We start from the raw sequence: 20,931 nt of genomic DNA, 5'->3' as shown, positions 1-20,931 counted from the left end.
CTAACAGCCAATGAACAGACTCTTTTATACCACAAGTAAAATAAATAATACCATTCATGCAAGAGCAGACATTCCTAGATGAAAGAAAACTTTATAGAGAAATTCCTGGGAAAAATCATGAAAATCTAAGTCAACAAATTATTGCTCCTCTCTCTCTCTCTCTCTCTCTCTCTCTCTCTCTCTCTCTCTCTCTCTCTCTCTCTCTCTCAGCCAGTATAATTGTCAACATATGGCCCCGAGGGAAAACGAGTGCTAAAGATCAATCAATCTATAACACGCAGAATATTTTACTTACTTGCGTCAACTGCAGAGACTATCTGTCCTCTGTATATACAGACAGAGGTCATTCAGGTGGTTGCCCTCGAAGGGAAGAAGAAGAACATCATGAATGAGGATGAATGAAGAAGAATAGAAGATGGCTTTTATCTCTCAGCAGCATTTTTCATTAATTGAGTCGGTTTAGGAAATTATCTCAAAATGGTGATTTTGGCCAAAGTCGTCTTTCTCATTTCATTCTGTTTTCTGCTCACACAGACAAACAGACACTTATTACTTAAAGCCTGCCTTGGAAAGTGGCTATCAGCTAGGTTTAGATTGGGTCAATGTTTAGGTCAAGGTCAAGGTTTAGTTCGAAGTCAAGGTTTAGGCTGAAGTCAAGGTTCAGGTCAAGGTTTAGGTTGAAGTCAAGGTTTAGGTCAAGGTCAAGATTTAGGTTGAAGTCGAGGTTTAGGTCAAGGTTTAGGTTGAAGTTGAGGTTTAGGTCAAGATCGAGGTTTAGGTTGAAGTCAAGGTTCAGGTCAAGGATTAGGTTGATGTCAAGGTTGAGGTCAAAGTCAAGGTTAAGGTTTAGGTCAAGGTGCAATCAGCCAAAGCGGGTGAAGAAGAAGAAGAAGAAGAAGAAGAAGAAGAAGAAGAAGAAGAAGGAGAAGAAAAAGGCAATGGCTGAGTGGTGCTGTTGCACCTGGCTCACTTTGCTAGGCCCAGGAACCATTACTCCCTGCCTGCCTGCCTACTGCCCACATGCAAATCAGTAGCACCAGCGTAAGTCTGCTGTGTGATGGGTGACCCGAGAAAAAGGTCAAGGTCAAGGAAATAATGACTTTTAGTGTCTGGTGTGTTTTTTACTTTTATAAAACCATTCTTTTTTTGGGGAGCCATTCAGCTCCTCCAACAGTTGTTCTTGTAAGACAATAGTTTGCATTTTGGGATAAAGCATTAGTGTAAGCAGTCCTTCAGTGGAGACTCAAAGCATAGAGAGAGAGAGAGAGAGAGAGAGAGAGAGAGAGAGAGAGAGAGAATATCAGGAAATAATAATAATAATAATAATAATAATAATAATAATAATAATAATAATAATAATAATAATAATAATAATAATAATAATAATAATAAAGGAGGCAAATGAAACACTTAAGGCATTCACAACATCTTTATTTGAGAAAGATTCTGAGAGTTGAAATCAAACTCGAAACTGACTTCGTCTGGAGGGGAGACAATCACAGGATGATGCCACATTTAGCCACTCTCAGGTTTTTGAGGTTTGCACCTCCATAATAGCAGATGGCATTGGAGAGGACATTGAGTCCTTTCTCTACCATACCGAAGCAAGGTCCAGATAAAATTCCATGACGGGAATCATCTCTGGTAACGATCCAGAATTCTGAAGCTCTTCCATATGAGATGTCTCCCCGCACTTCTCCCGCCTTCCATGGCATCGATTTATAGATCCCACTCTTCCTTTCCCTCTCCCTCCCCCAATCCTCCCTCGATAACAACACTGCTCGAGTTGATGTGCCTCCTCCTCCTCCTCTTCCTCCATGGGGCACGTACTCTCCCATCCAGAGTCTTTCCCCTTTCCCACCCCGATCCCAAATATTTGAGACATGAGAGTGGGCATAAGAGGGTCCCATCACCCCCGCACACATGCACAGGAAGTTGAGACCCCAAAGGCCATTCTCAGTGACCCTGACGATGACCCTCCCCAGGGGGGTGGATGCATACTCCAGATCCAGGAACGCCCTTGGACGGGAAGAAGGAGGAGGAAGAGGAGAAGGAGAAGAAGGAGGAGACCATTGCATCAAGGACTTGAGCTGTCAAGGGAAAGGAGGAGGATATTTGTTAGAACATAATAATAATAATAATAATAATAATAATAATAATAATAATAATAATAATAATAATAATAATAATAATAAAAATAATAATAATAATAATAATAATAATAATCATAATAATAATAATATAATTTGGCAGCAGACCTCTTTTAAACAGGTTCTATTGAATATTATTGCTGCTTCAGCTGCATTTATTTTGTAGAAGACTTTTTCTATTTTCCTTATTGCAGACTTCTCTTCAGTGGAGGTGCATGCTAACAGCTCGCCTATATTTGTCATTTCATTGGGGAAAAGTCAAAATCTGGATTCTGCTTCTTTATATATTCTATACAGTTAGTTATATACAATTGTTGCCGCGACAGCGTTTCGACAGACTCTTCTGTCATTTTCCAGCGGGAGCTAGTAGAGGACTGGCAGATTGCATAGGTCCTTCTGAATTTATACACGGGCTTCAGCGGGGGTCATGGATGGCGAATTCTGATTGGTTGCAGTCACCGAACTTCAAGCCAAATTTCTGCAGAAGCTCGATCCTGACAGATCTTCGCAACCTGGGAATGTCATTCATTCCAGCGTTCCCATTGGCCTGCCGTTGCGTGATGTCATGCCGGCTTACAACATCGGTAGTTTGGCTGCTATTGGGCTGCGGATGAATGGTGTCATTATCTACTCTTTCTTCATGATGACAACCCGATTGAGATTGACCATGAAGATGACCACATTGATAACGAACGTATCCCCACCCGATGATGAATTCTGAAGAAGAAGTTTTGGCCTGTCTAAACCGCCTTCGAGAGGATGATATGACCCAACGCATGAGGGGCGTCATGCGCAAACTCACCGCCCTCAACGGCGGTAAATTACGAGTGCCGCAGCAGCAGCAAAGGCTACATCAATTTGACAGATTTCAGCCCTCCCCGGATCAAGACGCTTTTGCTGAATTTGGGGCTGAACTGCCACTTTATTTCGAGGCCAAAGAACCACGAGAAGAGGTTGGAAATAGAACTGATGCTTGAATCCATACAACAGTTAGAATCTCGAGGCACCGTTAGAACTTCCGACGCCTCCAGCCCCTCCTGTTAGCAGAAGCCCTCACGGAGAGAGGGTCCTACGACAGTGGAGTCTGCACCGTGAGATGAGGAAAGCTGCGAAGGAGCTGAAGGAAAAGGAAGGCATCACAGTGCGTCGCGCTGACAAGACAGCAGCTTTTGTCCTTATACGTATGGAGGAGTATTTCGACAAATTGATGCCATCCTGTCGGACACGACAAAATTCGAGAGGCTGACGAGGAACCCCATCGAAGACATCAAGAGGAAGCTAATAAGATCATCAGCACTGTGAATGCTGCCAGCAATGCTGTCCATCTTCCCCATCGCAGGTGATTTCGAACTTGGTTACCTGTATGGGAATGTCAAGACACACAAGGCTGGCAATCCCCTCCGCCCGATCATCAGCCAAACACCTGCCCCGACCTACGCCTCGCCAAACGACTAAATCATATCTTGACCCCTACGTCCCGAGCAGTTATAGCCTGAAGTCCTCTGTGGAATTCCTCGAAGTAATCCGAGACTCCCGGCGCAGGGACCATCGCTTCTCTGGACGTAGAGAGTCTATTCATTAACGTACCTGTGGATGAAACCATCCACATTATCCTAAACAAAGTGTATAGAGAGCCGACAATGACCCCTGAACATCCCAGAAGGTTCCCTGAAGGCTCTGCTGGAGATCTGTACGCACAGAGGGCACATGTATAGACAGAAGGATGGCGTTGCGATGGGCTCTCCATTGGGCGTCCTCTTTGCAAATTTTTACATGGGCACCGTAGAAGAACGTGTCTTCGAGAGAATCCAGCGGCCGAAGAAATATGCCCGATATATCGACGACGTCTTCGTTCAAGCAGACAACGAGGAGGAGGTTGAAGCCCTTCGTCTGACCTTCCAATAATGTAGTGTGTTGAACTACACTGTCGAGTTCAGCACAGACGACCGGCTCCCCTTCCTCGACGTTATGGTCACAAAGACGGAACGGAACTTGAAGACATCAGTCTACACAAAATCCACCAATTTGGGACTTTGCTTGAATGGGGATAGCGAGTGCCCTGCTAGGTTTAAGAACACGACAGTCAGGACCTTCATTAAAAGGGCCTCTCCCACTGCTCCACCTGGCAGGACACCAACAAGGAATTCGAACGTGCTGCACAAATGTTGGTGAACAATGGTTTCACCAACAAACTCGTAAACAAAGAAATTCGAACTGGCCTGGAAAAATGGTACAACGGTGAGAACACACAACCTGGCCCCAAGATGACATAAAGATCTTTTATAAGGCCCGGATGCATCCCCAGTACCGTGAGGACGAGAACTCCATGAAGAAAATCGTCATGGAAAACGTCACCCGACCGAAGACAGTAAGAGAATAAATCTTGTAATTTATTATAAGAACCGCCGCACCCGTGATCTGGTGATGAAGAATAACCCCTCTCCGCCAGCAAGAGAACCCCTCAAGCAGAAGAACGTGGTCTACCAATTTGTATGTCCTGTCCGAGGATGCCCCGGCGCTTATATTGGAATGACCACGGCGCGTCTGTCAAAAGGATCTCCTGGCACGCCGAGGAGGGTGCCATCATGAACCACGCCCGTGCTACTCACAATATTTCCATCTCCCGCGACAGTATTATACAAAATATAAGTATAATCGGGAGAGCCGCCGACCTCGACGTCTGCGCCTGCTAGAGGCGCTCCTCATTGCCGAGAGAAAACCAACAATGAATACGACGCAGGAGGCATCGCTCCTACCCACGAATTTAAGAAGAATAATGCAGAACACCCACCAAATCCAACGAATACCTGAAAATGACAACCCTGAAAATGGAGATGCCCCTGATGAGCGAGGCGCCCTTCGAGACAATCCCCCGACTACGACAGAAAGAGTAGATAATGACACCATTCATCCGCAGCCCAATAACAGCCAAACTACCGATGTTGTAAGCCGGCATGACATCACGCAACGGCAGGCCAATGGGAACGCTGGAATGAATGACATTCCCAGGTTGCGAAGATCTGTCAGGATCGAGCTTCGCCGCAGAAATTTGGCTTGAAGTTCGCTGACTGCAACCAATCAGAATTCGCCATCCATGACCCCCGCTGAAGCCCGTGTATAAATTCAGAAGGACCTATGCAATCTGCCAGTCCTCTACTAGCTCCCGCTGGAGAATGACAGAAGAGTCTGTCGAAAACGCGTCGCGGCAACAATTGTATATAACTAACTGTATAGAATATATAAAGAAGCAGAATCCAGATTTTGACTTTTCCCCATGAAATGACAAATATAGGCGAGCTGTTAGCATGCACCTCCACTGAAGAGAAGTCCGCAGTAAGGAAAATAGAAAAAGTCTTCTATTAAAATAAATGCAGCTGAAGCAGCAATAATATTCAATAATAATAATAATAATTGAAGAAGAAGAAGAAGAAGAAGAAGAAGAAGAAGAAGAAGAAGAAGAAGAAGAAGAAGAAGAAGAAGAAGAAGAAGAGGCAAATTAAAAACCCAAATGACAAAGAAATAAAGTAGAAAACAAAAATCTATTGTGGATGAAATTCCTGAGCAGGAAACTTCCACGATATTATTATTATTTTTTTATTATCATTAGCTCTCTATCATCCCCCTCCCCCTACACTAAAGGCTTTTCAGCACTGTAACTAAACCCTTACAAACACTGCACCACTCAACTCTATCTCTCTTGAGTTCATTCTTCTTCTTCTTCTTCTTCGTCTTCTTCTTCTTCTTCTTCTTCTTCTTCTTCTTCTTCTTCTTCTTCTTCTTCTTCTTCTTCTTCTTCTTCACTCTTTTCACAAAACATGTCATCCTCCTCTGTTCTCTCCACATGACTGAACTGTCTCAAAACACAGTGATCCATCCATACTATTTAGACAATTCAGCTCTACAGCTTCCATCTTTCCCTTTTCCACATATTCAGCATTAAGACTTCACTTTCATAAAGGAGAGCTGACTCAACAATGACTTTATAGAGAGTATAAGCTTCCTCCATGTCTTTTGCACACATCCTGCTGCCTTCCTTCCTTCCTTGCTTCCTTGCTTTACCTATTCTGAGACTCACCTGTTCCCTCATGCTGCCAACATCCAATATATCTACTCCAAAATATCTAAACAGATCACTCATTCTCCCAACATTCATATACTCTCAACTTTCAAACACTTTCACATTCTCTCACCAGTTCCTGCAGTTTCTCTTCACTATCCCTCATCATCAGTACTGCATCACCTGTAGACTTGAGTTATCCTCACAATCTATTCAAGAATCATTTTCTTATCTACAGTTGTGCACCAACATCTGCTGCTGCTGTCATTTCCATGCTTGCACACACACACACACACACTGCCCTTTCACCTTTGTCTCTCTCACTCAGCGCCTTTAAAACATTCTGCATTCTCTCTCTCTCTCTCTCTCTCTCTCTCTCTCTCTCTCTCTCTCTCTCTCTCTCTCCTGAAACAAATCAGCTGTTGCTATTCCTCCCTTACCCTCTGCACCACATAATCCATGCACATTCAAAATCCCAAGTTGCAGTAGAATCTCTTTTCTCCATAAAATTTGACCTCCTGAGTAAGTCAGGACTCACATTCCATATCATGAACTCTTCATGATGTTCATTTTAAATTAAGAAAGTCCTTACACAATACTGAACTTGGACATTGATTCCTAAAGGATTGTGAGAGGCAGAAAGGAATCCTATCATCATATCCTCACAGGAATAAGCTTACCTCTATGACAAAGCATCCTGGTGGGAGAACGCCTTCCTGAAGATGAGTGAATGAGAGTTGGTTGTTGGACTCAATCTGGACTGGACCCACCCTCAGTTTCCCTTTATAAGTCATCACACTAAAGATCTTTCTCTGGGCATCCCCTCTCAAGCACCCATTAGTAATTTGAAGGTCAGTCACCTGAGGAATGGGTCCTTGATAGAAAATCTCATAAGCACTTGAGGTTAGAAGGTATTTTGTTTAACTGGAAAGATATTTCACTTTGATTTGTAGTTAATTATCTGAAAAGGCGTACATTTTGTTAATTCTGATTTCTAAAAATAAAAAAACACATTTTTTTTTTGAAAAACCAAAGTCATGTTTTCAAATACAAAGCCATTGATGTAAGGTAACCTATTCTGTGCATCAGCATGACCTCCAGTCACCTCACAGAAGAAGACAAGTCCCCTTTTCTCCCCCATCTGATCATATATCAGGGCCACTGAGCACCCCAGGGGTGAAAGCTGCCCTTCGCTGTGTTTCTGCAACAAATAATGGGATGAAGGGAAGCTATCTGTGCCCTGACTATGAATCTCGTGTCACAGGAGAAGCCAATGCTCTGCTAGTTCTCTGAATGGGCCACAAAAGTTGATAGGGTCGAAGTTCACTTTCTCCAAGGGCTGAAACACCTCACTTGTCCGGATTTCTGCCAAATCAGGAATCATACTTGAATAAGATGACGGAAATAGCTGATGAATTACTCCCCAACACCATAAAGTGGAATAGTAAGCAGAATGATGACTTAATAGAATGGAATATTGAGTATCAAAGGTGGGAATGAGCAAAGAAAACACAAGATCGCTGAAGGAAATTGCAGAAGTGTTAGGACATCCCACACACAGAATGGACAGTTTCCCCGCCAAGGGCACCCAGAGATCCAGACGCATCCTCAGACAAGTGGAAAGGGGAACCCTTCTTCGTCTTCTTATGTGGAGTGTCTGGAAATTGCGCTGACTCTTAGGAGAGGCTTTTGTGAAATGATGGGTTGTTTGAAACAAATTAGACTTTATCTTCTCGTTCAGTTACTTTTAGCTTGAGTCTGTTAAGTAGATGTTTCTCAGGACAATTTTTTTTTAGCTTTCTGATTTTCTGTGGAAGAAAAGACTCCTTGAACTTACCGTAATCTTCGGACAGAGTCTCTCCTCTTCTTGTTCTGGCTCTCCTTCCCCAGTGGTCGTTTCTGTGTCCTTCACGAAGTTTTCAGACTTTCTTTCAACTTGAGAATTTCCTGTGAGACAAATCCCAGAGGACAAAGAGGTTACAGGGATGATTTGGAAAGGCTGCAATATCTACATATAAGACTGGAAAGATCCTTGAAATGAAGAGCTTCATCAAACAAAAAGAAATATTATAAGATATTTGCTGATAAGGTCAGACTGAATTTAAGCTCCAATTTCATTCCAGTTTCTTTTGTGGATAATTATTTCCAGATGTCTCAGGCCACAAGATGAAGTTAACAGATGCCATAAGAAAGAAATTATCCTTTTCTTGTGCACAGTGCTAGATAAGTAGGATCAAGGAGAAAGAGAGAGAGAGAGAGAGAGAGAGAGAGAGAGAGAGAGAGAGAGAGAGAGAGAGAGAGCCAGCTTACCTTCTTTATGTGAAGTTCTCCCCTTTCGTTCTCCTGAAACTTTGTCATGGTTCCTTCCACAGCCTGGAGAAGCTCGTCTGCCTCTTGCATGAGAGGTGCTGCTGAAATAAAGTCTGCTGCTGATTCCAGCTGAGCATCAGACTCGATAAATTTTGTTTTATTCTTCTGCAAATTTTCCAGCCTGTTCAGGAGCAGTTCAATATTTTGATCAATGCAGCTCAAAAGCTGTTCAGATGAATGCTTCACTTTTTCAACTCCCTTTTTCATCTCTCTGTAGCTGTCAATGAGGCCTTTAGCCTCAGCCTCTGCTTCCTGGCAAAAGCGATGCTCTCTTGGTGACACTCTCCCTGAAATCCTGAGTGGTCTTCAGTAAGGGTTTCTTTGGTCTCGTGGCTTTAGTCTTTGATGATGCAAGCGTGGATGAAGGTTGCTCTGCTGCATCAAGGAGGTCTCTGTTAATCATGAAGTCTGCAGCTGAATTGGCTGTCCAGTCCTTCCTGCATAGGGGGCATTTCTTCTTTTGGGTCGAGATGAGCCCATCAATGCAAGGGCCACAGAATGAGTGGGAACAAGGGAGGATCCTCGGGCAGTGGTCTTCACTGAACACATTATAGCAAATCTTACACTCCAGGGGATTGGATGCCTGGAAAGGACCCCACCAAAAAAAATCAGTGACCCCTCCAGATACAAGTTTCATTTTCTAAAAGATAATCTTTCTTGCTAAAAATAAGACCTCTGCAGCTATCCCTGGTATCAAGCACTCAAAGGTCTGACCCACAGGATCTGAAACTGCTTACCCAAACCTAGTGTTATGTAAAGTGCAGCATTTTCAGTGTTGGAAATGATGATAAAAGAATAAACTTGAAGTCTTTTTGGAATCCCAATAATTCATTAAAGAGCATTTTGGTTTTTCTCAGAAGACTTCATTCATTTGTCCTTCAGAATTGTCACATTTCTTATGGTTAGATCTGCATCTGAGAAATTAGGCATTTTGTTTGTATCCTTTTTTATTCCTGATGTGATTTTGAGAATTTCACTTCCATTTCTGACAAAAAGTCTGATTAATCCATGCCATTGCAACACCTTTACATCAAACTATCACAAGTGACCACAGTGGGAAACCATTGTGAAACACAGGGACACACAGTAACCTAACCTAACCTAACCTAACCTGACCTATTTTGCCAGGTCCCAGCAGCAGTGGGTTGTGGGTTTTACACCTACCCAACCGACACGCAGCCTGCCCTACAGAAATGGTTCCGTTGGGGTCCTTCATCACTGATGGAAACGACTGGGTCAGAAGTGAAGGTAGAATTCGTCAAAATCACATCAAAACTACAAAAGAAAACCCATATTTTCTCTTTAAAAAGACGACTTCACTGACTCCATGACAAAAAATAATGCATTTCCCAATTTCTGACATATTGCTGTAACTAAAACCAGCTCTCACACTGTGACAAAACAATGATTGAATAAGTTGCTAAACTGGAATGAAACCTCCAGAAATGTCTTAACACTGGCGTTGTGATGTGACAGATGAGGAAGGAATGGAATTGCATAGCAAACTTTGAAAAGAAGGATCTAGAGACATGATTTCACCACAGGATATGCACAGTTGTTCCAAGTTTTAGCAACTGACAGAGGACGTGTTTTGGCCTTCAGGAATTGGTGGTGATTTTTGGTATCAAGAAAGGTCTTGGGGTTTATCTGCAATGCTCAGCTGACAGATTTCTTTGTCAGATGAATTCAGTACTTGTTTTTAGTGATTAAATTAATATACTGTCCTTATCTGTCAGTCTGAGATAAAAGCCCTCATACATCAATGCTTCCTTCGTGTTCCTTCCCTTCTTCTGTGTTCTCTTCACTGGCGGGATTGGAATCAAGGCAAAATCTTCTACTGTGTGACCAAGTGCTTATCTGTCTTCTAGATCTCTTCCTGCCCCTCTCTTTTTCCTACAGGTACTTTTTCAGTCACTGTTCCTTTGAAGTGAAGCAGACACACCTCCTCCATTCACAGAGCATCGAAAGGCCTACCAGTCCACCACATCACACATCCCAAACTTGTTCCTCTGTTTTCCCTAACATTTTCATTGTCTTTCTTCACACAAGAGAAGGTGGACCCTCTCTCTCTCTCTCTCTCTCTCTCTCTCTCGCTTTGTGCCAGCACAGACTTTTATGGTCAGAATCACGCTACAATATTACAGCATTCTTCTTGGACCTTTCCCTTCTCCAGACATACCTTATACATCATGGTCAGCTATCAAATTACTCTGTCACCACTCTGACATGCCATCTCATTTGTAATTCCATGAACTGCTAGTGTCTTTCCATTCCTCAGCCTCTTGATGTCCCTCCTTACATCCTCAACAGCCATTTCCACAAGCATTCTCCAAAGGACCTCAACCCCTCACACTCTTGTCTCATGGCACTCTGCCTCTCTTCTGTCTCCCTCAATCAACTGACCTTCAAAATGATCACTCCATCAGCCCAGGATTTCTTTCCCTTCAGACAGAATTTTTCCCCTTGCCTCTTTTATGATGACTCCATTTCCTTGCTCACCTTTCTCTCTGCACTGACTTCCTTGTTGAGACACTTCTTGTTCTCCCCAAAGTCCTCCTTCACATTCTCTTCCTCTTTTATCACATTCTCTCTCTCTCTCTCTCTCTCTCTCTCTCTCTCTCTCTCTCTCTCTCTCTCTCTCTCTCTCATTCTTCTTGGCTATCTGATCCATCCTCCTGTATTCCTTTCATTCTCTCTTGCTTTCTTCTTCCGTAAACTTCCCATTTCCTCATCCTATCAGTGAGTGGTTTAATTCCCTCTTCTATTTCTCTTGAAACCACAAGGACTTCCTGCTGACCCTGGGACTTTCCACACTCGCCATGACACCTACGCTTATTGGATTCATGTTCTTCTCAGCTACATGAGACTTTGTCCTTCTCTCTCGTCACCACTGGGGATTCCACGTTATCTTGTGTGCACCTCGACCAGGTCACGTGATTCCTCTGATAAGGACCTTTGCTCCTGCCTCTTCTGCGTGTGTGTGTGTGTGTGTGTGTGAAGTCAGTGCGCTCTCTCTCTCTCTCTCTCTCTCTCTCTCTCTCTCTCTCTGGGACTGAACTGGATGTCATGTGATGAACCATGACACTGACTTTTCTTTCTCAAATTGTCAAGAGGAGGACAATAGGTGAAAGCAAACTTTCTATCATGCACCAAACTTTCAGGGGGAAAACAAGTGCCTTCTCCCTTATCTTTCTTTTTCAGGAAGCTCGAGGCGGAGGTGGAGTGTTGTGTTAAGCGATAAGGTCAGGTATTGCGACAATGCATCTTCATCTTCGTGATTTGTTACGATGAAGGAATAGGAGGGTTTGACAGATCTGTTTGTATGTCTGTCTGTCATTCTCTCTATCTGTCTCTGTCTCTATGGATGGTCATGAACAAATCCTTCCCTTCCGTTAGACATGAGAAGAAAAATGCTCCCGGTTGAAGGAAGAAGAAGAGACAAATAACAGGACAGATGACTGGGCTTCATTGAGGCTCCTTATCTATAACAATTCTTCTTCTCTCTTTCTCTCTCTCTCTGGATAAGGTCTGGGCGTAGGGCATCCAAGCCACTTAGCTCCTCCCAAGTGAATGACTGATAGAGAGAGAGAGAGAGAGAGAGAGAGAGAGAGAGAGGCCTATTTCCCTTCAGCCAGGAAGCAGCACCAATGACCTTATCAGTTCCTCCTCTCTTGAGGTCCCACAGGAACCGTCTATTGTCATGTGTTCATAATCATTCTCAGAATGGCTGCCCTCTTCGCCTCTCTGTCTGTCTTATCTCCCAAATTCACTGTGCTCACACACACACACACACACACACTAACTCACACACAAATAGACAAAACAAGCTTGATGATCAAATTCATAGTACTTAAGCTCATTTCACACCTAGCTATTCACAATGATAAGAATAGAAATAACAAGAATAATAATGATAATAATAGGTACTACACTGCATATTTATGGTATATATAAATGGATAACTGGATAGGTAGATAGATGGATAGATCTCCAAATGTGTGTGTGTGTGTATATATATATATATATATATATATATTATATATATATATATATATGTATATATACTGTATATATGTACACACACATATATATATATATATAATATATAAAGATAGAGAGTAAATATACATACTCGTATGTATATATATACATACATACAAGTATGTGTTTGTAAGAGGAGCACCTATCATGAAGGCATTTTTGCACCCGGTGACACCTCCTCTTATCAGACTTGTGTCTTTATCAGCTACAGGATTACAATGTTTGTTAAAAGGCCGTACTTACATGATGCATTTTGGATGATCCCTTCAACTGAATGTTATGCATGTAAAATGCAGTTTATGAGGCCAGGAATGTGGATGACTGAAACATCGAGTGTTGGCTGGAGACTTGTGACTAAACGAGCCAGATCAGCGACGTGACAACCTTTGTCATGCCTCGCCAGGTAACGAATCCTGATAAGGACCTTGTTGCTGCTTCTTCCTTTCAACAATCCTGAAAAAGAAGAGATGGGAAGTTGTTCTAGTTACTGTGAATCACTTGCCTCCACATGGAGACTCATCAGAGTGGACTCACAAGGAGGGAGACAATGAGTCAGTCAGAACAGAAACATTTTGTGGCTTTGCTGTGCTGCTTTATTGCTTCCATGAAGTGCAGTTGTCATTATCATCGTCACTTTCTCCTCCCACCATCATCCAAGTATCTCAACAAATCATCCATTCTCCATCATCCATTCATTCTCAAGTTACTCGTCTTGCAGACACTTTCAGGACCTTTCACCAGTTCCTTCAGTCTCTCTTCACATTCCCTGTTCAGTACCATATTCATCTGTCAACACCAGTCACTCTGTCCATAAAGAGATCAATCAGCCAATGGGACATAAAACAGTCTTGTGTTAGCCTAGATTTCACAGTAAACTAGTCACTCCCTTGCTACAAATTCAAACACACACTCTGCTTCCATCTCAAGAACCTTATATACATATACCAGGTGTTTCGAAATTAGAGGCTCCCCCTCCCTCCACAGAACAAATGGGAAGTTATGAAGTTTTCTGCTATAGCCTATCTCCAGGTACATTATTTTAAGTTTCTATTAAGCTATTTTTCATTTTACATTTCTTGTATTTTCAGAATGAGTGACGGAGTTAGATACAGCCACGGCTAGGACTCGGAGGAAATCAGATGGATTAACCAAATCCGGGCTATAACCTTTAGAGAGGCCAGGGATGCTGGAGCATCCTTCATTTCACATTCCTGGATAGCTAAATCTTGGAATGCCTGAAGTCCTTTCTCAGGAGTCAAAAGACATCATAGCTGAGGCAGTGGGTAGACCAAGAAAGTCTTTACGTTAATTGGCGCTTGAACTAGAAACAAAAAGGGGAACGAAGAGAAGTTATAGTGCTGTATATCATGAGTTGAAAAAATCTGATATCGAGCCATTTCATGTTATCAGCAAGCCCAACATCACTCAGAAACAGAGAGAAGAATGTGCATGGTTTTGTGGTTCATTTCTTAAAGACTGGGATGAAGCTGACTTTCTCCATGTTGCCGCATCAGATGAATTCTTCATTTACACAGTCAGGAAGCCAAATCATAAAAATGACACCATTTGGGCTGCAAAGTTGGATGATATCAGTGATGACGTGCACTATTGCCAAGTTGTGAAATTTCCTGAATGTTGGGAATTTTTCTCTTTCACAGCCAAACGGTTAATGATCATCAAAGAAATAGGACAGTCATGAGCAGTTATCATCTACTTTCTTCCCAAGGATCCTGAAAATGTATTATCTGTTGAAGAAGTCACATTTTTTGCATGATACACCATGTTTCAAGGCTCTTCAGACATTAGAGTTGCTTGAAACAGTGGTATCGATTTCTTCTGTCAAGTGAACTAGTCTCGACCTTAATCAACAGAAAACATTGATCTAAAGACATAAAGACACAGAACTATGCAGATCGTGCTCAACCTGAAGAGTGACTAGCTTACTCAATGAGTTAATTATACATGGTAGACTTATTGAAATCATATCAAGAATGCAGGCTGTGGTACAAGCAGATGGAGGCCACACAGTAAATACTCAGAGAGAATCTTAAATAAATAATTGTTCTGAATTACTTTATTGTCCATATCAGTTTTAGCTTATGTAGAAGTGGGGCTCTAATTTCGAATACCATGTAGTCTTGGGACCCCAGATCATCCTGGCCCATCTGCAGGTGACAGCAGCAGCAGGAGCTATCGTGAGCTAAGAGCTGTATTGGTCAAGTGGTTCCCATGAAAACGTGTGAATGTAACAGGAAGGAGAAAGAAGGACAGGTTCGCGTGATATGCCTCTTTCTCATTCATGATAATGATGATGCTGGATATATTTCCTTTGATGCTTCTTACAGCAGAGAATGATGATATTCCCCAAGACCTCAGTCTGTTAGGAGGCAGGTTTTAATAGGAATGTTTTTGACACTCATAGCTTCTTAAAATTTCTTCATTCTCTTTCATTTTTCACTCAGGTGTGTTTCAGCTGAAAGCCAAAATGACTGAAGAGATACATCCATTTCAGCGGCTGAGTGGTAACACATCTTGAGTCCTTCAAACTGACTGAAGAGCCTTGCTGCCATCTGCTGTCCTTTGGGTGGATGACGGATAAGGTCCTCGACGCCGCTGGATTAGCCTAGACTGCTACTCTCTCTCTCTCTCTCTCTCTCTCTCTTCTTCTTCTTCTCTTCTCTCTCTCTCGAGAGAGAGAGAGAGAGAGAGAGAGAGAGAGAGAGATTAACCTGATTGACACCAGATTCAGCAGAGCATAACAAAGACACCACAGGCTCCTCTGGGTTTTGATTTGCTGAAGACTTGTCTGTTGCTTCTTCCCACTGAGGAGGTTCCCAAGGGTTCATTTTGTGCAGACTCATGATGCAGCCCAAGATGAGGCACTTCCGGGATATAGCACCTGTTTGTAGAGGCGTGCCTCTGAATAATATTCTTTCCGTAGCATCAAGTGTCCTCCGCGTTGCTTGTGCTTTTTGTCTGTTGCTCCGTCTGAGGAGGTTACCATGAGTCTGTCAGGTCATTCTGAGTCCTGAGAAGGACTCATACGCTCTTCAAAGTGATATCTAGTAGAGACTTTGTCTCCTTCAGGTCTGCAGAAATAGTTTGACAAAGAAAGCTGCGTCCTAGAAGTTGGTGTACGGAGTAATGTTTTAATGAGGATTTTACCCCATTTCAAATAGTCAGATTTATATTACATTGCAACAGAATGTCAGTGTAAGTTCTCTGGGCGTCTGATAAGACTTCGTTGCTGTGGGCGGTGCTGCTGTGGATACGGTCTTCCTTATCAGCAGTCTTGGAGCTTTGGACTCATGTGTTTCAACTATCACACTTTCTTATATGGCTGAAGAAAGAAAGGTCCGCCACACTGAGTTGCGCCATTGAATAATCTGCTTTAACTCTCTTTCTTCTAAAGCAGTGTGACTCAGCAATGGCTTTTATTCAATGTGTTTTTACAAGATCACTTCAATAAATCCCCTTCTCTAAGGAAGCTGGAACAATAGCAAAGGTTTCACGAACCAAAATCGACAATACCTCTTGATGGTCAGTTGTCGAGGGATTTTCCTAACATTGTGAAAGATTATTATTATTATTATTATTATTATTATTATTATTATTATTATTATTATTATTATTATTATTATTATTATTATTATTATTATTATCATTGACTATTTATTTATTTAATATTTTTTGTTGTTGTTGCTGTTGGCGATTCATGGAAAATGTATTCCCTGCGCCTGCATATCGAAAGTGCCTGCCATTTAGCAATAAACTCTAAGTGATTATTCCATGAGTGCACATGAACTCTGCTAGAGAGAGAGAGAGAGAGAGAGAGAGAGAGAGAGAGAGAGAGAGAGAGGAGAGAGAGAGGGAGCTGCTGCAGGTATCACATAATGATAGAGCATCATCTGTAGCTTGAAGTCACATTATTATTATTATTATTATTATTATTATTATTATTATTATTATTATTATTATTATTATTATTATTATTATTATTATTATTATTATTCCGAAGGTGAAGGACCTTGTTCATATGGAACAAGAAGCCCACAAAAGGGGGCTTTGACTTGAAATTCAAGAAGCTTCCCAAGAATATTAAGGTGTTCATTAGGAAGAAGTAAGAGGAAGTAGTTAAGGGAATACAGAAACAAGAGATCCCACTCACTTATTAAAAAAACAAAGATTGATTAATAAATAGATAAAATCCATCAAAACGAAAGGAGAACAGTATTACAGTGTCCTCTGATCACGAAGTGACAATCAAACAGAGACTGATTGTGTTGCTGGCGTGCATGCAACAGACGCTGATGCCCTGTCAGTCTGTGTCACTGGATTTTCCCTTGCGATAGTAACTACGTTACTGACCTCTCTCTCTCTCTCTCTCTCTCTCTCTCTCTCTCAATGCAAACTGACAGCAGCCGAATCGGCCTATCAACTTATAATGCTTATCTACCACACGCATAGAGAGAGAGAGGAGAGCATCCCATGAGAAAGAGGTCCCCCTCAAATCTCTGGAAGGGGGAAATTCACCATTCCAAAGCCAGAAGGTCGAGAGACAATGTGGTGCCTTTTAGTCCCCTGAAGGCTCTTTCTTCATCTCTAGATCCAAACGTAGAGTCCCCAGGCTACTGCCAAGTTTAATAGAACGATTATCATTCTAATTACACAAATAATGTCTATTAGTTATTGATAGATATACAACATTGCTAATATAACTTATAAAACATTAATATAGAAAAGTTATGAAAGAAATTGTCTAGACTCATAACCACCAGCGCTGATAAGAATGAGCTTCGTATCAGTAAATGAACAAATGATGCATATCAGAGATGATGATGATGATGATATCAGCCTTCTAAGTGCTGGCACATATAATGAACAGCACAAATGACCATTGTTGAGCAGGTTCAATGAACGTGAACCCACAGGCACTTCACAAATATCACCACTCATTCATGCCTGAGAATCTGCTTTTTCTTCTTTGTTTTCTATTAATAATGAAGAGATTCTCAATGTGCTCTATCAATGCCTAAGAATCTGCTTTTTTGCTTTTTGTTTTCTTTTATTAATAATGAAGAGATTCACAGTTTACTCTATTAAAGCCAAAGTATTTTCATTTTAATTTTTATTATTATTTTTTGAATCATGTAAAGATCCACGTGATGTACGCTCATTAACGAATAATATTTTTTATTTTCATTTTTATTTCTTGAATCATGAAAAGTTCCACATAATATACTTCGACTGGCTTCGAAAAACTCGCATGAAGAAGCCTCCAGGTACATTAGGTTAGGTTAGGTTAGGTTAGCAGAAAAGGCTGATAGTCTCTTGAGGCTACAACAGGTAACTGAGTGAATGAATACCTCTGTAAATATATTACAGATTTGTAATGATTCTTCATGACATGTAGAAAGATGAACTAATACTGTCAGTTTTTGTTTTCAATGATACTGAATACATTCTCTCGATAGAATGATTATTTCTGAATCACATTCTCCCCCAGACACTGAATTGGTACAGACATTCTAACATGTGGATGCCAATGTCACTGGTTTCTCTGATCAGTGATACTGTCCTCACGCTGTGCAATCTTTCTCAGCAGTCTCTACTGGTTGTCCAATACAGAATGTCTTGCAGCCACAAGGAATCTCATACACTTCCCCCTGTCGTATATACGTTTTTTTTTTTATTAAGGTTCTACCAACGGTATTGTAATAGAAAAATGCAACAGTTAAATTGGGTCATGTAAGTGGGTGGGTAATATGATGGAAGGCTGGTATGTATGGCAAACACACCATTTTGCTATCAAAATCCCCATTTCCACAAGTGGAATAAAAAGATTTTTTTGGGGGGGCGGGCCCAGAGAGAAATACTCGTCTATGTCATGTAAGGGAAAATTGCATTGAAGACCCAATTATCAAAGCCTTCAGGGCTGACTGGATAAAGAGCTCTTCAAACATTGCACTTTTCCTGACTCTTTACTTGCTTATGATGGAAGGATCTCATGTTGTTAGATTGTTGCTCGTTACTCCTGTGACCCCATCCTACCCTCTTAATACTTCACCATGTCACCTACGCTATTAACCCGTGTTCTTCAGCCACTTCTGAGACCTTGTCCCTCTCTCCTCATCACTGGGGATTCCACATTATCTGATGTGCACCTCGACCAGGTCACGTGACTCCTCTGATAAGAACCTTTGCTCCTGCCTCTTCTGTGTTTGTGTGTTTGTGAGAGAGAGAGAGAGAGAGAGAGAGAGAGAGAGAGAGAGAGAGAGAGGTCAGTGCATAGACACTCTCACTCCTGTTCTCTCTCTCTGGCTAGGGCTGAACTGAGGTCATCTGGTGAACCATGACATTGACCTTTTCAACTAAAACAAGAAAGATACGAGTGAAGTTGTTCTCTTCATCATGCACCAGTTCCTCTGTGACATAAGGCTCTTCTTTCTTCTTTGTGCTTGAGGCAGAGTGAAGGGGGAGGAGTGCCAGATAAGCAATACAACAGGTACAGAAAAACGTGCCTTCTTCATGATTTGTCATGAGGGCAGAGGGCTTGACAGACTGTTCGTCTTCACTAGTCTTCTGTTCAGTGACATCCTCCGTCAATGTCGAAGGAAATAGGCAACATTTAGCTCAGATGATGAGTCTGCTGTGCAGTGCTCCTCATCTTCTCAACACCTGTCTTCTTCCTCTCTCCCCGACAAGGTCTCGTGTAGTGTCAAAGCCACTCTGTGCTACTCCCGGCGAGTCACCGATATATATATATATATATATATATATATATATATATATAGCAGAGACTGGAGAGAAGGTGTTTATTCTTCTTTCAGCCAGAAGACTACAGTTCATCCTTCTTGTTTGTGTTCACTCTTTCTAAACATAACACTGCAATGCTGCCTTCAAGCCTGTTCACTTGTCTCTCTGAATATCACTGAAATACATCAATATATAGCAATGACTTATTGAGTCACACATACTTCACACAAGTAGTTGAACAGCTGATGGCTTCATAGTATTAGCCATTTCAGCATCTTTCACAGAAATGGCTGGCCAACAAATGAATAATACCAAATAATATAGATATGCTTATTATTTATATATATAATAAATGGATAAAGATAGACGGACAGATAGACAGAGAGAGAGACAGACACAAAGAGCGCATACCTATAGCCTGTGATGAGACTCAGATTAATGAGGGAATAGATGGATTCTCAAAGAAGCAGGTGATGAGAAGAGGTTTGTGAAGTGATGAGAAGACATGATCCAATACTGTGACTGATCTGTGGGAGAGCCACGTAGAAAGGAAGGAGGTCTCAGGTTCTTCACTAAGGGCACCATTTCCATACCACGGTCACTCAGCGAATTGATTGCTTGTGCCATACCCAGCTAGTATTCGCAGTTCAGACTCAAGAGTCTGTCACTGGGGGAATTCAGTATGACGTGACTTACCTTTTGTCACGCTCTCAGTCAGGTACGTGACTTGACAGACCTGGCTGCTTCTTTTCAGGTAAACCCTGACAGAAGAAGAAGATGAAGTTGTTTGTGTAGGCTCACTCTGTCTGGAGTCATCAGAGGCAATGAGTCGAACACTTGATGGAGCGCAAAGTTAATGTTAGTCGTCGTCATTTTCTTCCTCATCAGTATTCAACAGGCCCATTCATTTTCTCATCATCTTAGTTGCTTCTCTTTTCTGTAGACACTTTTCAGAATTACAGTTTCTGTTTTTCACATTTCAATATATTACCCAACAATGTTCATAAAGAGATCATCGTTATACACTTTGTGTTAGCCTAGTTTACTGTGAAATCTAAGCTAACACAAGAGTGTTTTATGTTTCACTGGCTGATTGATATCTTTAAGGACAGCGTGACTGGAGTTGACAGATGATATGGTACTGAACAGGGATGGTGAAGAGAGACTGAAGGAACTGGTGAAAGGTTCTGAAAGTGTCTGCAAGAAGAGTAACTTGAGAATGAATGGATGATGGGAGAATGGATGATTTGTTGAGATACTTGGATGATGGTGGGAGGAGAAAGTGACGATGATGATGACAACTGCACTTCATGAAGCAATGAAGCAGCACAGCAGGAATTCTGTTGACAAAATGTTTTCTGTTCTGACTCATTGTCTCTCCTCCTTGTGGAGTCCTCCATTGACAGTCTCCAGATGAAGGCAAGAGTGATTCACAGTAACAAGAACAACTTCCTTCTCTTCTTCTTCTGTCAAGTTGCCTGAAAGAGGAAGAAGCAGTAGCGAAGGTCCTTATCAGAGTCACGTTGCCTGGCTGAGGCGTGACAAAGGTCATCACGT

The 20,931-nt window shown here is 41.9% G+C and overlaps 1 long non-coding RNA gene across 1 annotated transcript; it reads right to left on the bottom strand.

The window, feature by feature from the left end:
* Positions 1-1,414: 1,414 nt before the first annotated feature.
* LOC136837849 (uncharacterized) lies at positions 1,415-7,067 on the bottom strand. Its single transcript, XR_010852795.1, has 2 exons — positions 6,888-7,067; positions 1,415-2,090 (listed from the first exon to the last, which is right to left on the bottom strand). It is a non-coding gene; the product is annotated as an uncharacterized lncRNA (long non-coding RNA).
* Positions 7,068-20,931: the final 13,864 nt, after the last annotated feature.

The sequence above is a fragment of the Macrobrachium rosenbergii genome, unplaced genomic scaffold (genome assembly GCF_040412425.1).
Source record: "Macrobrachium rosenbergii isolate ZJJX-2024 unplaced genomic scaffold, ASM4041242v1 13874, whole genome shotgun sequence".
NCBI classification, from domain to species: Eukaryota; Metazoa; Arthropoda; class Malacostraca; order Decapoda; family Palaemonidae; genus Macrobrachium; species Macrobrachium rosenbergii.
This window is presented reverse-complemented; position numbering and strand designations above follow the sequence as displayed.